The sequence below is a fragment of the Phocoena sinus genome, chromosome 2, assembly GCF_008692025.1.
Source record: "Phocoena sinus isolate mPhoSin1 chromosome 2, mPhoSin1.pri, whole genome shotgun sequence".
In the NCBI taxonomy this organism is placed as follows: Eukaryota; Metazoa; Chordata; class Mammalia; order Artiodactyla; family Phocoenidae; genus Phocoena; species Phocoena sinus.
In genome coordinates, this window is record NC_045764.1 from 61,218,236 (window position 1) to 61,235,769 (window position 17,534).

Genomic DNA, 17,534 nt, shown 5'->3' on the forward strand with positions numbered 1-17,534 from the left:
CGTTTACCTACTATACAATCAAGCAATTCTACTCCTAGTGATCTGCCCAAGAGAAATGAAAGCATACATTTACCAGACAAAAACTTGTTTATGAACATTCATAGTAGCATTATTTATAATAGTCTAAAACTGGAACAATCCAAATGTTTATCAATTGGTAGATGGATAAAAAAATGTGATATATCCTTATAATGTAATACTATGTATCAATAAAAAAGGAACAAACTATTGGTAAATGCTATAACATTAAAGAATCTCAAAAACATTATGCTAAATGGAAAAGAACAGAAATAAAGTATTACATAGTGAATCATTTTATTCATAAAAAATTCAAATAATGTAACTCTATAAAGATATAAAACAGATCACCAGTTGCCTTGGGGTGGGAGAAGAGACTGAGAACAAATGGGCACAAGGGAATTTTTGAAGTGATGAAAATTTTCTAAAACTATATTGTGGTGATGGTAGTACAAATTTATTTATTTTCTTTTCCTCTTTTTCTTTTTGTGGTTGTACAACTTTAAACTTAAAACGAGTGAGTTTGATGGCATGTAAATTAAAAATCCTCAATCACAAGACAAAAAAGCCCACAGCTTAAAAAATATGGAAAAGATTTTAACAGAAACCTCACCAAAGAAGATACATAGATGACAATAAGCACATTCTAAATGCTCAATATCATTCATCATTAAGAAAATGAAAATTAAAACTACAATATGATACCATTACATACCTCTTAGAATAGCTGAAAGAAAAATGGAGAGAAAGGAGAGTACCTGGAGTTCTTATGCATTACTGGGTGAGACTGTAAAACAGCGCGATCATTTTGCTGGATGGAATTATACAATGGTACAGCCACTTGGAAGACAATTTGGCAGTTTCTCATAAGGTAAAACATATACTTACCATATGCCCCAGCAATCTGACTCGTAGGTGTTTACTCATGAGAAGTGAAAACATACACCTATCCCTCAAAATCTGTATATTAACGTTTATACCAGAGTTGAGGAGACAGAGTTGAGAATTCGGGAAGGAGAGGTGGCTAGAATTTGCAGAGCAGAGTATTGGAAAGAGAAAACTTTACAGAGAAAGGGAGCTCCAGTAATCTGTAGTCTTCAGCTGAGTACTGAATGGCAGATTATGTGTGAGAATACTACCAAGGCCAGGGAAAGAGCCACTGAAAAGGACAGGAGGAACAATCACCAGAACTGACAAACCTGGGAATAGTTCATGTTCCCAACAGCTGTGTGCAAGGACCTCCTGACAAAGTACACAACAGAGAGAGGCTTCAGAAAGGTATTGCCAATGAGCCCTAGAATAAAGACTACTCTGGAGCCATGTAAAAAAAAAAGCTCATAAGCAAGTCTCAAAAGGGTCACATTGTTTCCAAATAACTGCATGTAAGATCAAAGATCAAAATCAAAGAAATACAAAAAACTCCAGAACACAATTTAAAATTACAATATCTAGTATCCAATAAAAAAAGTACCAGGTATAGAGGAAGATTCTGGGAAGATATCAGAGTAGGAAGCACCAGGAATCTGTCTCCCCACCTGGAATTGCATTGGCAGAATCTGTCTGATGTAACTATTTTGGAAATCTGGAGTCTATTGAAGGTTTGCAGCTTCCAGGGGAAGACTTGGATGGTGAATTGTAGCTAATTTCAGCCAATTTCAGTTCTTAGCACAGTAGCAGCTACCCATCTTCCACCCCCACGGCCACATGGCAGGCAGCTGTGTACATATTCCTGCAACAGCTTACATGCAGTATGTGGAAGCAAGGGGGTACAAAAAGGACCCTGTCCTCCAAATATCAGGGATCTCTTTTCTGATGGCTGATTGCTGCTTCTGATTACAGAGATGGAGACAAAGAGGTGGGCAGCCATTGTTGTTGCACCTCTCCCATTGTTGCAAGCTCCTCCCTCTCTAGCTGAAATGACTTCCATGGGATCTAAAGGGATGGCACTTTTCATCCACCCTTCATTTTTATCTTTTTCCCCTTTCAGGAACCAGACATTGAAGACTAGGACATTCAAAAACAAATTCATATACAGGGAAAATTAGAAAGTGACCGTGAATGCCCAGGAAAATTCTCAGGAAAGACATGAGAAGACATTAAATTCATAACTCAGGCTGATCTTCAGCACAAAGCCTGCCTACAACAATCAAAAAAAGAAAAGAAAACAATAAAACAAAACCCAGTAAACTCTGGGGAAGGGGATAATCTGATTTCCAAAATTACCATATTATTAGATTCAAATATCCAGTCTTCACAAAACATGACAAGCCATATCAAGAAACAGGAAAGGAAAAAAATTAAATCAACAGAAACTATCTCTGAAAAAGACATAATCATAGATATACTACACAAATACTTTAAAACAACTATCTTAAAGATGCTCAGAGAACTGAAGGAAGATGAGATAAAGTCAAGAAAACGATGTGTGCACAAAATGGAAATGTCAGTAAAGAGATAGAAAACTTACGAAGGAACAAAAATGAAATTTTGGAGCTATAAAGTACAAAAACTGAAATGAAAAACTCACTAGAGTGATTCAAAGACAGATTTGAGCAGGAAGAAGAAAGAATTAGCCAACTTGAAGATAGAACAATGAAAATTATTGAGTCTGAGGAAAAGAAAGAAAAGTAAACAGATCCTAAGACACCTATGGGACACCATCAAGAGGACCAAAATAAGCACTGTGGCAGTCCCAGAAGGAGATGAGAGAGAGAAAGGGATAGAGAGAATATTTGAAGATATAATGACTGAAAACTTAATAAATTCGATGAAAGACATAAATATGAACATCCAGGAAGCTCAATAAACTCCAAGTAAGAGGAACTCAAAGAGATTCACACCAAGACTCATAATCAAACTATCAAAAGCCAGACAAAGAGAATCCTAAGAGCAGCAAGAGAGAAGTGAAAAATCACACACAAAGGATCCTTAATAAGATAATTGTCATATTTCTCATTAGAAATTTTTGAGGCCAAAAAACAGTGGGTCCCTATATTTGAAGTACTAAAAGAAAAAAAAAGTCAACCAAGAGTCCTATATACACCAAAACTGTTCTCCAAAAGTGAGGGAGAAATCAAGAAATTCCCAGATAGATAAAAGCTGAGGGAGATTGTGACCAATAGACCTGCCCTGCAAAAAATGCTCAAGGCAGTCCTGCAAGCTGAAAAAAAGATACTAGGCAGTAACTCAAAGTTATATATAGAAAAAAGATATCAATAAAGGTAAATACATGGGCAAATAAGATGCTAGTGTTATTGTAACAATGGTTTGTAACTGCACTTTTTGTTTTCTACTAAAATATTCAAAGAAAAAAAGCAGTTATTAGTATAAATGCTAGTATTACTGTAACTTTGGTTTGTAACTCCAAATCTTGTTTGCTGGATAATTCAAGAGATTAATGCATTTAAAGAATTATTGGTTTATGTTTTGGGGCACACAATTTATAAAAATGTCATTTTGTGACATCAGTACCTGAAAGGGGTGGGGATGGAGCTATAAAGGAACAGAGTTTTTGTATGTTATTGAAGTTAAGCTGGTATAAATTCAAATCAGAGTTGTTCTTTTTTGTTCTTTTTTTGCGGTACACGGGCCTCTCACTGTTGTGGCCTCTCCCATCGCAGAGCACAGGCTCCGGACGCGCAGGCTCAGCGGCCATGGCTCACGGGCCTAGCCGCTCTGCGGCATGTGGGATCTTCCCGGACCGGGACACGAACCTGTGTCACCTGCATCGGCAGGCAGACTCTCAACCACTGCGCCACCAGGGAAGTCCAAATCAGAGTATTTTAACTTTAAAATGTTAAATGTAATCCCCATGGTAATCACAGAAAAATAGCTATAGAATATACACAAAAGGAAATGAGAAAGGAATTCAAACATTTTACTACAAAACATTTTACTACAAAAAAATTACCCATGGTAATCACAGAAAAATAGCTATAGAATATACACAAAAGGAAATGAGAAAGGAATTCAAACATTTTACTACAAAAAAAGAACTCAACACAAAAGACAAGAACGCATAAAATAAGAAACAAAAAGGCTATAAGGCATATAGAAAACAAATAGCACAATGACAAGTAATTCCCTCTTATAATTACATTAATATAAACACTCCAATCAAAGACAGAGATTGGCAGAATGGATAAAAACACATGATCCAACCATGCTGTCTATAAGAGACTTGCTTGAGATCCAAAGACACAAACAGGTTACAGCTGAAAGGATGGATGGGCTTCCCTGGTGGCATGGTGGTTAAGAATCTGCCTCACAATGCAGGGGACATGGGTTCGAGCCCTGGCCCGGGAAGATCCCACATGCCTCGGAGCAACTAAGTCCGTGTGCCGCAACTACTAAGCCTGTGCTCTAGAGCCCGCAAGCCACAACTACTGAGCCCACATGCCACAACAACTGAAGCCCGCGCACCTAGAGCCCATGCTCCACAACAAGAGAAGCCACTACAATGAGAAGCCTGTGCACTGCAATGAAGAGTAGCCCCCGCTCGCCACAACTAGAGAAAGCCTGCGCACAGAAACGAAGACCCAATGCAGCCAAAAATAAATAAATAAATTTATTTTAAAAAAAGATTAAAGAAAAAACAAAACTGAAAGGATTGAAAAAGATTTTCCGTGCAAACTGTAACCAAAAGAGAGCAAGAGTGGTGATACTAATATCATACAAAATAGATTTTAAATCAAAAAAGTTTATAAGAGCAAATGTAGGATATTATGTAATAATAAATGATTCAATACAGCAAGAATATGCAAGCAGTATAAACATTTAGTCACCTAATGACAGACCATCAAAATATATGAAGCAAGAACTGACAGAATTGAAGGGAGAAATAGGCACGATTACAAGAATTGGAGGTTTCAATATCTTCTTCACAATAATGGATAGAACAACCAGACAGAACATAAGTAAGGAAATAAAGGACTTAAACAACATAATAAACCAACTAGATCTAACACACGTATACAGAACACTCTACCTAACAACAGAATACACATTCTTCTCAAACGCACATGGGACATTTTCAGGGTAGACTATATGTTAGGCCACAAATTGTCTCAATAGATTTGAAAAATAGATATCATACAAAGTATCTTCTCTGATCAAAATGGGATGAAGTTAGAAATCAATAAAAAGGAAATTTCACAAATTGTGGAAATTAAACAACACACTTCTTAAAATAAATTTATTTATTTATTTACGGCTGCGTTGGGTCTTCATTGTTGTGCACGGGCTTTCTCTAGTTGCGGCGAGCAGGGGCTATTCTTCGTTGTAGTGCATGGGCTTCTCACTGCAGTGGCTTCTCTTGTTGCAGAGCACGGGAAGTAGGCACACAGGCTTCAGTAGTTGTGGCATACAGGCTCAGTAGCTGTGACTCGTGGGCTCTACAGCGCAGGCTCAGTAGTTGTGGTGCACGGGCTTAGTTGCTCTGCAGCATGTGGGATCTTCCCAGACCAGGGCTGAAACTCGTGTCCCCTGCAATGGCAGGCAGATTCTTAACCACTACACCACCAGGGAAGTCCCTAAACCACACACTTTTAAACAACCAATGTATCAAAGAAGAAATCACAAGGAAAATTAGAAAATACTTAGAGATGAATGAAAATGAAAATACAACATACAAAAACTTATAGGAGGCAGCAAAAGCAGAGCTAAGGGGGAATTTGTAGCTATGAATGATTACATTAAAAAAACAAGAAAGATCTCAAAACAACCTAACTTTACAACTTAAGGAACTAGAAAAAGAAGAACAAACTAAACCCAAAGCTAGCAGAAGGAAGAAAATAATAAAGATTAGCGCAGAGATAAACAAAATAGAGAATAGAAAAATAACAGAAAAAGCAATGAAACCAAAAGTTGGCTCTTTGAAAAAAATCAACAAAATTGACAAACTTTTAGCTAGATGGACTAAGAAAAAAATAGAGGACATTCAAATTACTAAAATCAGTAATGAAATAGAGATAACTAACAATTCTACAGAAAAAACAAAAAGGATCATAAGAGAGTACAATTACAATTGTACGCCAACAAATTGGATAACCTAGATGAAATGGAAAATTTCCTAGAAACAGAAAACCTAACAAGACAAAAGCATGAAGAAATAGAAATCTGAATAGACCCATACCTAGTAAGGGGATTGAATCAGGAATCCAAAATCTACCAATAAAGAAAAGCCCTAGACCTGATGGATTCACTGGTGAATTCCATCAAAGATTTAAAGAGGAACTAATACCAATCCTTCAAACCTTTCCAAAAAAGTGAACAGGAGGGACATTTCCTAACTCATTCTATGAGATCAGCATAACCCTGATACCAAAGAGATACAACGACACTATAAGAAAAGAAAACTACATCAACATCCCTTATAAACATTGCTGCAAAAAGTCCTCAGCAAAATACTAGCAAACAGAATTCAGCAGCATATTAAAAAGATTATACAGCATGAACAAGTGGAATTTATTCCTGGAATGCAAGGATGGTCCAACATAGCAAAATCAATCAATGTAATATCCCACATCAACAGAATGAAGGAAAAAAACACATGATTATCTCAATTGATGCAGAAAAGAATTTGAAAAACTTCAAGACCCTTTTATAATGAAAACAGTCAACAAACTAAGAAACTACCTTGACATAATAAAAGCCATATATGAAAAACCCACAGTGAACATCATACTCAATTGTGAAAGAAAGCTTTTCCTCTAAGATCAAGAATAAAGCAAGGGGGACTTCCCTGGTGGTCCAGTGGTTAAGAATCTGTGACCTACTAGAGAATGGACTTGAGGATATGGGGAGGGGGAAGGGTAAGCTGTGACAAAGTGACAGAGTGGCATGGACATATATACACTACCAAACGTAAAATAGATAGCTAGTGGGAAGCAGCTGCATAGCACAGGGAGATCAGCTCGGTGCTTTGTGACCACCTAGAGGGGTGGGATAGGGAGGGTGGGAGGGAGGGAGACGCAAGAGGGAAGAGATATGGGAACATATGTATACGTATAACTGATTCACTTTGTTATAAAGCAGAAACTAACACACCATTGTAAAGCAATTATACTCCAATAAAGATGTAAAAAAAAAAAAGTGTGTAACCTAAGTCTAATCATAAGGAAACATTTGACAAGCCAAACTGAGGGATAGTCTACAAAATAACTGATCTGTATTCATTAAAAAAAAAAAAAGAATCTGCCTTCCAATGCAGGGGAGGTGGGTTCAATCCCTGGTCAGGGAACTACGATCCCACATGCAGTGGAGCAACTAAGCCCACACGCTCTGGAGCCTGCCCACCACAACTAGAGAGAAGCCTGTGCACCACAATGAAAGGTCCTGTGTGCTGCAGCGAAGTCCCAAAGCAGCGAAAAATAAAAATAAATAAATAAATATTAAGAAAACACCTAATATGATTTTTTAAAAAAAGAATAAAGAAAGGATGTCTGCTTTCATCACTTCTGTTCAACATAGCACTGGAACTTCTAGCCAGAGCAATTAGACAAGAAAAAGAAATAAAAGCATCCAAATTGAAAAGAAAGAAGTAAAATTATCACTGTTTACAGATAATATGATTGTACATGTTGAAAACCCTAAAGATTTTACAACAACAAAAGAAACATGATAGATGTAATAAATTAATTCAATAAAACAGGATACAAAGTCAACACACAAAAATCAGCTGCATTTCTATACACAAACAATGACCAATCTGAAAAAGAAGTTATAAAAATAATTCCATCTACAATTGCTTCAAAAAGAATAAAATACTTAGGAATTTCCTTAACCAAGGAGGTGAAAGATTTGTATGATGAAAACTATAAAACATTGATGAAATAAATTAAACATATAAATAAATGCAAATACATCTCATACTCAAGGATTGGAAGACTTTATATTGTTAAAATGTCAATACTATCTAAAACAATCTACAGATTCAATGCAATTCCTATCAAAATCCCAATAACTTCTTTGTGAAAATAGAAAAAATATCCTAAAATTCATATGCAATCTCAAAAGACCTCGAATGCCCGAAACAATCTTGAAAAAGAAAAACAAAACTGGAGGGCTCACAGTTCCTGATTTCAAAACTTACAACAAAGCTACAGTCATCAAAACATGTGGTATTGGCATAAAGATAGACATATAGACCAATGGAATAGGATAGAGACCCCAGAAATAAACTGTCACATATATGGTCAATGATTTTTGACAAAGGTGCCAACACCATTCAATGAGGGAAAATACAGTCTTTTCAACAAATGATGCTGAGAAAATTGGATATCCACATGCAAAAGAATGAAGGTGGATCCTTAACACCATATGTAAAAACTCACTCAAAGTGGATGGAGGACCTAAAGGTAAGACCTAAAACAACAAAACTCTTGGAAGAAAGCATAGGACCAAAACTTCACAACACTGGATATGGCAATGATTTCTTGGATATGACACCAACAGTACAGGTAACAAAAGAAAAAAATAGACAAATTAGACTTCATGAAAATTAAAAATTTTTGTGCATCAAAGACACCATCCGCAGAGTAAAAAGGCAACTCACAGAATGGGAGAAAATGTTTGCAAATCATACATCTTATAAGGGATTATTATCCAGAATACATAGAGAACTCCTAAAACTCAACAACAACAACAAAACCATCTGATTCAGAAACAGGCAAAGGACTTGAGTAAACAGACATTTCTCTGAAGAAGATATATGAATGGCTAACAAGCACATAAAGATGCTCAGTATCACTGGTAATTAGGAAAATGCAAATCAAAACTACAATGAGATACCACCTCACACCCATTAGGATGGCTACTATTAAAAAAAAACAACAACAGAAAACAAGTGTTGGTGAGGATGTGAAGAGATTGGAACACTTGTGCACTGTTGGTGGGAATGTCAAATGGTACAACTCCTATGGAAAACAGTATGATGGTTCCTCAAAAAATTAAAAATAGAGTTACCATAAAACCCAGCAATTCTACTTCTGGGCATATATCCAAAATAATTGAAAGTAGGGTGTCAAAAACATATTTGTACACGCATGTTCACAGCAGCTTTATTTACAACAGCTGAAACACAGAAGCAAACCAAGTGTGCATTGATGAATGAGTGGATGAACAAAATGTAGCATATACACACAATGGAATATTATTCAGCCTTAAAAAGGAAGGAAATTCTGCAATATGCTATAACATAGATAAACCTTGAGGACATTACACTAAGTGAAATAAGCCAAAAAGAAAAATACTGTATGATTCCACTTAGATGAGGTACTTAGTGGAGTCAAATCCATAGAGACAGAAAGTGAAATGGTGGTTACCAGGGGCTGGGGCTAGGGGAGAATGAGGAGTTATTGTTTAATGGGTCTAGAGTTTCAGTTTTACAAGATGAAAAGAGTTATGTGGGTGGACGGTGGTGATGGTTACACAGCAACACGAATGTATTTTAATATCACTGAACTGTGCACTTAAACATGGTTAAAATAATAAATGTTATGTTATGGGTATTTTACCACAATGAAGAAATAAAAAAACTAGAGAACATTGGGGGCTACACTGTATGACTACAAGCACAATGGGGTTCATAGAAGACTTCCATGTGGGTCTGGAAGGATAACTCAGTAATGGTGAGAAGGAGAAAAAGAGCCTGGCTCCTAGGGAAACTGGGAGGAGGCCAGGCTGACAGGAACAGAGGTAAGGCTGGAAAGCATCAGAAAAATTCCATGGCATAGTCAGAGCAAAACCCTACTGTAGACATGATTAATAGTCATATATATATATATTTGAATGGATCATTTTATTTTATTTTTTGGCCTCAGGGCATGTGGGATCTTAGTATTTTAGTTCCCCGACCAGGGATCGAACCCACGTCCCCTGCATTGGAAACACAGAGTCCCAACCACTGGACCACCAGGGAAGTCCCAGTAGTGATATTTTTTAAAAGGTCATCAGGAGTATAGCATGTAAGGTGGAGTGGAGGGGGAAACCTATTAGAAGCTGAGCACAAAGAATCTGAACTAAGGCATAGAGGCAGAAGTAGGAAAAGTGGGGAAGGAAAGAAAGGAGGGAGAAGGGAAGGCAAGCAGTGTGAAAGAGGGATTGATTTAGTGAGAGAAGAAATGGTAGGCCTGAAGAAGAAAAAGGCAGACAGGAATCAAGGTTTCTCAGGTGGGATCATCACCAACAGAAGAGGGCCTTAGGAATAGTAATAAATCATCCTACATATGCTCATCAAATCCTACTCTCCCAACAAGAGTTCAAAAGAGAAGCTGTTCATATAATATCATAGCAAAAGCATTTCTCCCTCTTCCCTTGTCCACTCACTAAATACTTAGAATGGGCAGGTACTGTACCACCGGGTCTGCTGGCTGGGGCCCAAGATAGGGCCTCGGGGTAGGTGGAAGAGATCACACGAGGAAAGGCAAGGGGTCCAGTGCCAAGAGACTGCACACTGCTGGGAACGTGGTAAGGACGCACTGGGAGAGAGACACTGTATCCGGGCTGCAGCCAGACTCAGAGGAGGCTTCAATGCCATCACCCTGAAAGCAGTGGTGGACCACAGAGGGCTGCCAGCAAGTAAGCCACATGGAGGCGAAACGGACTAAAGCGGGCTGCTGCAGTGCATCAGAGGCCTCTCCAATGCGCCCACACTGGGAATTCCAGCTAAGAAATGAAGTTGCACAGGAAGATCTGCTTGTCTGCAAACTAAGGGATGGGCAACCTGCATACACTGCATCCTCTGAGGTTGAGAAAATGCACTGGGGGTGGCCTGCCTGTTTATCATTCCCTCTTGTTGCTCTGAGGCTGGCTGTTTGTCTGGGGTGACACTGTTTCCTGCCTTCTGCTAATTGGCCAGTGAGACACACCTTGGGGACAATGAATCTTGTGGTTTCAATTCACACACAAATGTGTCCTGGTCATGTGTTCCTGCTCCTGATTACAGGTACCTCAGGCCGCTTTCCACAAAGGCCCTCTCTGTGACAACTGATAAAATGATAGAGACCTAATGTTGCTACCATCTTGCCAAAAGACCTCATTCTCTTTCCTGCTTAGGCAACATTCCACTTAGGCAAATGATCTGTGTCTATAGTATCTCACTACTCCTCCTCATACCCTCTCTGAAGCAGCATACTTTGGTCACCTTGCTATTTCCTTGCTTGCAAGTTAATAAAATTGACTTATTCTCAAGAAAACAAATTAACAGGCATATGAAGAAGTAGGAAAATGTGACCCATAATGTAAGAAAAATAAATCAGTAGAGACAGACTCAAAAATGACAGAGATGATAGAATTAGTAGACAAGGACATTAAAACCACAATTATAAATATATTGCCTATCTTCAAAAAAGTAGACAAAGCCTGAGCATAGTGAGACATGAAAAGTATTTTTTCAAATGCAAATTTAGGGACTTCCCTGGTGGTGCAGTAGTTAAGACTCCACACTCCCAATGCAGGGGGCCTGGGTTCAATCCCTGGTCAGGGAACTAGATCCCACATGCATGCTGCAACTAAGGAGCCAGCAAGCCGCACTAAGGAGCCTGCCTGCCGCAACTAAGACCCAGTGCAACCAAATAAATAAATATTTTTAATGCAAATTTAATTACTAGATAATAAAAATATGCTATGTGAGATTACAAATGCATTAGTTGCGGTTAGTAGTAGACTAGACACTGAAGAAGAAAAGATTAGTGAATTTGAAGACATAGCAGTAGAAACTATCCAAATGAAATATATATAGAAAAAAAGACTGAAAAAAAAAAGGAGTTGAGCAAATGTGAGCTGTGGGACAACACCAAGAAACCTAATATACATGTAATTGCAGTTCCAGAAGAAGAGGAGGGAGAAAGCAGGACAGAAAAACATTTGAAGAATCCAAATTTGTTGACAATTACCAACAGTTACAAAAAAGCTCAATGAACCTCAAACAGAAGAAACATGAAGGAAACCACACCAAGGGACATCATAAACAAATTGATTAAAATCAGTGATCTTCAAAAGACACTGTTTACAAAATGAAAAGGCAATCTACAGCCTGGGAGAAAATATCAATTCAGTGTCCAATAAATATGTCTAATGAATTTATAAACATCAGCAATAAAGTCAGAAAATGCAATTAAAAATTTACAATAGCAATGAAAAATATAAGGTCATTGAAAATAAATCTAACAAAAGATGTGCAAAATATTTATGTAGAAAACTATAGCACTTTATTGAAAGGCAATAAGAAAACCAAACACAGCAACACCATGTTCATGGATAGAAAGATTCAATATTGTAAAGTTGTTATTTCTCCCCAAATTGTCCTATAGCTGTATTACTTTTCCAATCAAGTCCTAACAGAATTTTTTACACATAAAGCCAAAAAAAGATTAGTAGCCAAATCCTATAAATCAATCAGGAAGACAAAATATCCAATAGAAAAATTTTCAGAAGCACAAACAGGCATTTGCGTTTTTCACAGAAAACACAAACGGCCCATTAAATTTATAAAAATATACTTAACCTTGTTAGTAGAAAGGGAAATGCAAATAAAAACACAAATTACCATTTCATGCCCACTGGTTTGGTAACATTTTTAAAGATTGACAAAATGTTGGCAAAATGTAACTATTAAACTGCTGTGGGACTAAAAATTAGTACACTCACTTTGAAGAACAATTTTACATTATTTGGTGAAGGTGAATATTCACACACCCTTTGATCCAGCAATTCCACTCCTGCAGACATGAACAGAATATTCCCAGAGCACTGTTTAAAATAGCAATAAAAATGGAAACAACCTAAATGTCTATTACAGTAGAATGAATAAAAACTTATGGGGCTTCCCTGGTGGCGCAGTGGTTGAGAATCTGCTTGCCAATGCAGGGGACACGGGCTCGAGCCCTGGAATGGGAAGATCCCGTGAGCCACAACTACTGAGCCTCCGCGTCTGGAGCCTGTGCTCCGCAACAAGAGAGGCCGCGATAGTGAGGCCCGCGCACCACGATGAAGAGTGGCCCCCACTTGCCGCAACTAGAGAAAGCCCTCGCACAGAAACGAAGACCCAACACAGCCAAAAATAAATAAATAAACAAAATGACGGAGGAATTATGTTTAAAAAAACAAAAAGAAAACCTTATGGTTCAATCACACAATAGAATATTGAAGTGAAATAAAAAAACTATAGCTCCATGAAACATGGATTGTATTTTCTAAAGATGACCATCACAATATATCCCATCCTACATATTCTTCTCTCCTTCTTAGATGCCAGTGACATGAATATTAGATCTTTTTTTATAGTCCCCTGGGTCCCTGGGGTTCTGTTCACTTTTTTTTTCCAGTTTTTTCTCTCTGCTGTCCAGATTGGGTAATTTCTAGTGTTCTATTTTTCAGTTCATGGATTCTTTTTTCTGTCCCCCTCCATTTTGCTGTTGAGCACATTAACCAAGTTGTTTTTTTTTTTTCACCAAGTTTTTTATTTGGTTATTGAATTTTTCAGTTCCAAAATGTCCATTTGGTTCTTCTTTATAACTTATATTTCTTTGCTGAGACTTTCTCTCTGTTTATTTGTTTCAAGTGTGTTGCAGTTGCTTACTGAAGCATTGTATGATGGCTGCTTTTAAATCTTCATCAGATAATTCTAACATCTCTGACATCTTGAGTTTGGCATCTATTTCTTTCTTTTTTCCTTCAGTGTGAGGTCTTCTTGGCTATTGGTATGACAAGTAATTTACTACCAAAACCTGGGTATTTTAGCTATTATGTCATGAGACTCTGGATCTTATTTAAATGTTTTGTTTTAGCTGGCTTCCTCTGACACTGGTCCAGCAGAGGAAGGGAGGTGCTACCTCATTATGGCAAGGCAGGGTTTGACATCCAGGTTCCCCACTCAGCCTCCATATTAGTGATCTCAGGCTTCCATAACTAAACACCACAGACTGGGTGGCTTAAATGATAGAAATTTATTGTCTCACATTCTGGAGGCTGGAAAGTCCAAGATCAAGATGTTGGCATTTGCTTTCTAGTGAGACCTCTCTCCTTGGCTTGCAGTTGGCCACCTATTCCCTCTGTCCTCATATGGCCTTTTCTCTGTGCACTTGCATCCCACGTGTCTCTTCCTCTTCTTATAGGGACATCTATTGGATTAGGACCTCATCCTTATGACCTCGTTTAACCTTAATTACCCCCTTAACAGCCCTATCTCTAAACATTGTATCATCAGGGGTTACAGCTTTAACTTATGAATGGGGGAGGGCACAATTCAGTTCATAACAGCCCCCACTGACTCTTGAGGGGGGTAGTATAGTATGTTATTTCTGGGAAGGCATGGGAATTCTGGCTCCCATTACACCTCCCTGGCTGTGAGGAGTAGGTGTGTCTCCTACTGCCCCCTGTATTTATGACCTCTACTTACACTATACTATTCAGGATAGTAGTAACCTCTGGAGTCGTGAGAGCAGATATGATTTGGGAAGAGACATAGAAGGCTCCAAGGAATTGGATGTGTTTTATTTTCTAGTTGGGAATTAAGTATATTGGTATTAATTATACTATTATTATTTAAACTTGTACATATATGTTATATAAGGCATATTCTTTTGTATATATGATATATTCCAGAATTCAAAAAATAAAAAGATAGAAAAACCCAGCCACAACAAAATAGAAATATGGTCTCTGTACTTAGAATATTTATAACTTAGCTGAGGTCCTCAGAAATAACAATCTACCATCTGTGGTATTAAGCATTATCTATGTGCCAGGCATTAAAGCACTTCATAAACATCATCTTACTTATTCCACACAACTCTCCTAGGAGGTAGATATTAATCAGTTTCACAGATGAGGAAACTCAGGCTCAAAGAGGTCAGAATCACAGAGATGGAATTCAAGCCCAGGCCAGTCTGCAGAGCCCATACTCTTCAGCCCCTTAGCCCCCTGAATGAGGTTAAAACTAATTAATATCATTCATCTCAGTTGTCATGTGCCATACACCTGCCACAGCTAATAAAATCTCACAGAGAACATTAGACTCCAACAAGACAGATAATGTCTCTTGAGAGAACATTGTGGACAAGGTGACTACTAGTGGTGGCTCTACCAAAACTAGCCCAGGTTATGAGCTGGAGTGGGTCAGGATCTGCCCAGGTGAGCAGGGGTAGGGACTAGCCAGGCAGGCAAAAGCTGTTGCTGAGGCCTGTCAAACCATATGGGCAGGGCCTTGAAAGTCTGCAGAATTGGGAGGAAGGGGAGCCATAGATGGAGAACCATGAAAGGCATCTCACCTCCTCTTCCAAACGGAGGGATCCCAACAGTGGGGCAGGAGCAGTTGGAGCTGGAGGGAGATGGAATGGTGCCTGAAGGAGGAAAGTGCTAAAGATTAGAGCTAGTAATTGAGGCAGGAGCCAGGCATATGGCCACAGACAGACCGAGACATAGTGTGGCCTACCCTGTCCCACTGCTTTCTCTGTGGCATAGAAGGGAGGTCACAGAAATTGAGAGATGATTGTTTAGGTATATTAGCCATGAACTGTGGCCCTGCTGGGGAGCTGCATGTCCTGCCCAACATGTTGGTAGCAAAGACCTGCCTGTCCACTGGGGTGAGGGAAGAGGCTGAGCCACAGTCATGAGCCCACATGGTCACTGTCCATGAGAACGGTGGCTAAGGCCAAACAAGATAGGATTTTCCAGGGACTGTCAACCCCCACTATAAGGCCACGGGCTCTGGGATGGGGATCCTGGCAGGACTGCAGCTCAAAGTCAAGCTTGGAGTGTTGTACACCCCAGATTCAGACTGAGATCCTAGTAACTGAGCACTTGCCTAGGATGAGGGAAGCATGGTCAGTCACACCTGGGTACCCTTTTGGACATTAAACACAGAGAAGTTAGGAGCAAACCAGAAGGAGTGGCAAGGGACCCACACCTTCCTCCTTAGAGCTGCTGAAAGGGCAGCTCTCCTTAACACCAGTATATCCTGGGGATGGGAAAGGGCAGTCAGTTCACAGCTAGTGGCTTATAACCTGGTCTGGCTGTACTAGTTGGGCCAAATAGATAGTACCTTAGGAATTTGATTATTATGACATAGTCTTTTTTTTCTCTCATAATACTTATTAACTTAAAGTTTCTAATGTTCATGTGTCCATATCAGCTTTTTTGGGATTAGTATTTATATGACATTGCTTTCTAACCTTTAACTTTTCTGTGTCCTTCTATTTAAAGTGAGCCTTTGTAAACAGCAGAGTTAGATTTTGTTTTTTACCTAGTCTGATAATCCTTGTCTTTTAATTGACATATTTATACTATTCACATTAATTGTAATTACTGGCATAGTTGGGTTTACCTTGCTATTTGTTTTCTATTTATCCTTTGTACTTTTATTCCTCCCTTTTGATTTTCCTTTGGGTTAATCAAGTTTTTAAATTTTTATTATTTCATTTTGCTCTACTGTTAGCTTTTTAATTGCATCTTATTTTATTATGATTTTAGTGATCATCCTAGATATTACAATATGCATCCTTGATTTATGTCAATTTACTTTAAATTAGTATTTTTATAGTTAGTACTTAATGCAAATACCTTAGAACTGTTAATTCCCATCTTTGGTGCTATTGCTGACATATATTTACTTTTATGTTAAAAATCTTATGAGATATTATTCTTTTTAAGTTGGTTTTAATTTATTTTTAAAATTAATTAATTTATTTATTGGCTGTGCAGTTTGTGGGATCTTAGTTCCCAACCAAAATTGAACCTGGGCCCTTGGCAGTGAAAGTATGGAGTCCTAACCACTGGAGCACCAAGGAATTCTCTATTGTTGTTTTAAATAGTCAATATTCATTTATAATTATATACATTTGTATCTTTTGCTATGCCTTTAATTCCTTCCTGCAGTTCCCTCAGGGATCATTTTTCTTCAGCCAGAAGAACTCCCTTAAGAATTTCCTGTAGTGCTGATGTGTACTAGTGACAAACCAAATTCTTTGAATTTTTGTCCACTTGAACATGTTTATTTTGCCTTCTTTTTTTTTTTTTTTTTTTGTGGTACACGGGTCTCTCACTGTTGTGGCCTCTCCCATTGTAGAGCACAGGCTCTGGACACGCAGGCTCAGCAGCCATGGCTCACGGGCCCAGCCGCTCCATGGCATGTGGGATCCACCCGGACCAGGGCACGAACCCGTGTCCCCTGCATCGGCAGGCAGACTCTCAACCACTGCGCCACCAGGGAATCCCTTGCCTTCAATTCTGAAGGATATTTTTCTGGGCATAGAATTCTAGATTGGTATGGTTTTTTTCTTTTAGCATTTTAATGATGTCATTTCATTGTCTTCTGGCTTCCATAATCAGCCATCAGTGCTGTTAACTGATAACTAACTCCCTCTCTCTCTCCCTCTCCTTCTTTCTTTAAAAATATGGTTGCTTTCAGGATTTTCTGCTTTGTCTTTGATTTTCAGCACTTTACCTATGATAGGCCTAGGTGTAGTTTTCTTTATACTTATCCTTCTTGGAGCTCACTGATATTCTTGAATCTGTGG

General features: G+C 38.4%; 1 protein-coding gene across 1 annotated transcript in view; it reads right to left on the minus strand.

Moving 5' to 3' along the window:
- Nucleotides 1–17,534, minus strand: part of PPCDC (phosphopantothenoylcysteine decarboxylase) — a 111,374-nt gene that overhangs the window by 39,011 nt on the left and 54,829 nt on the right. The window contains exon 7 of the transcript XR_004348492.1: nt 15,288–15,359. The gene's annotated coding sequence lies outside the window, so the exon portion shown is untranslated. The remainder of the gene's footprint in view (nt 1–15,287; nt 15,360–17,534) is intronic.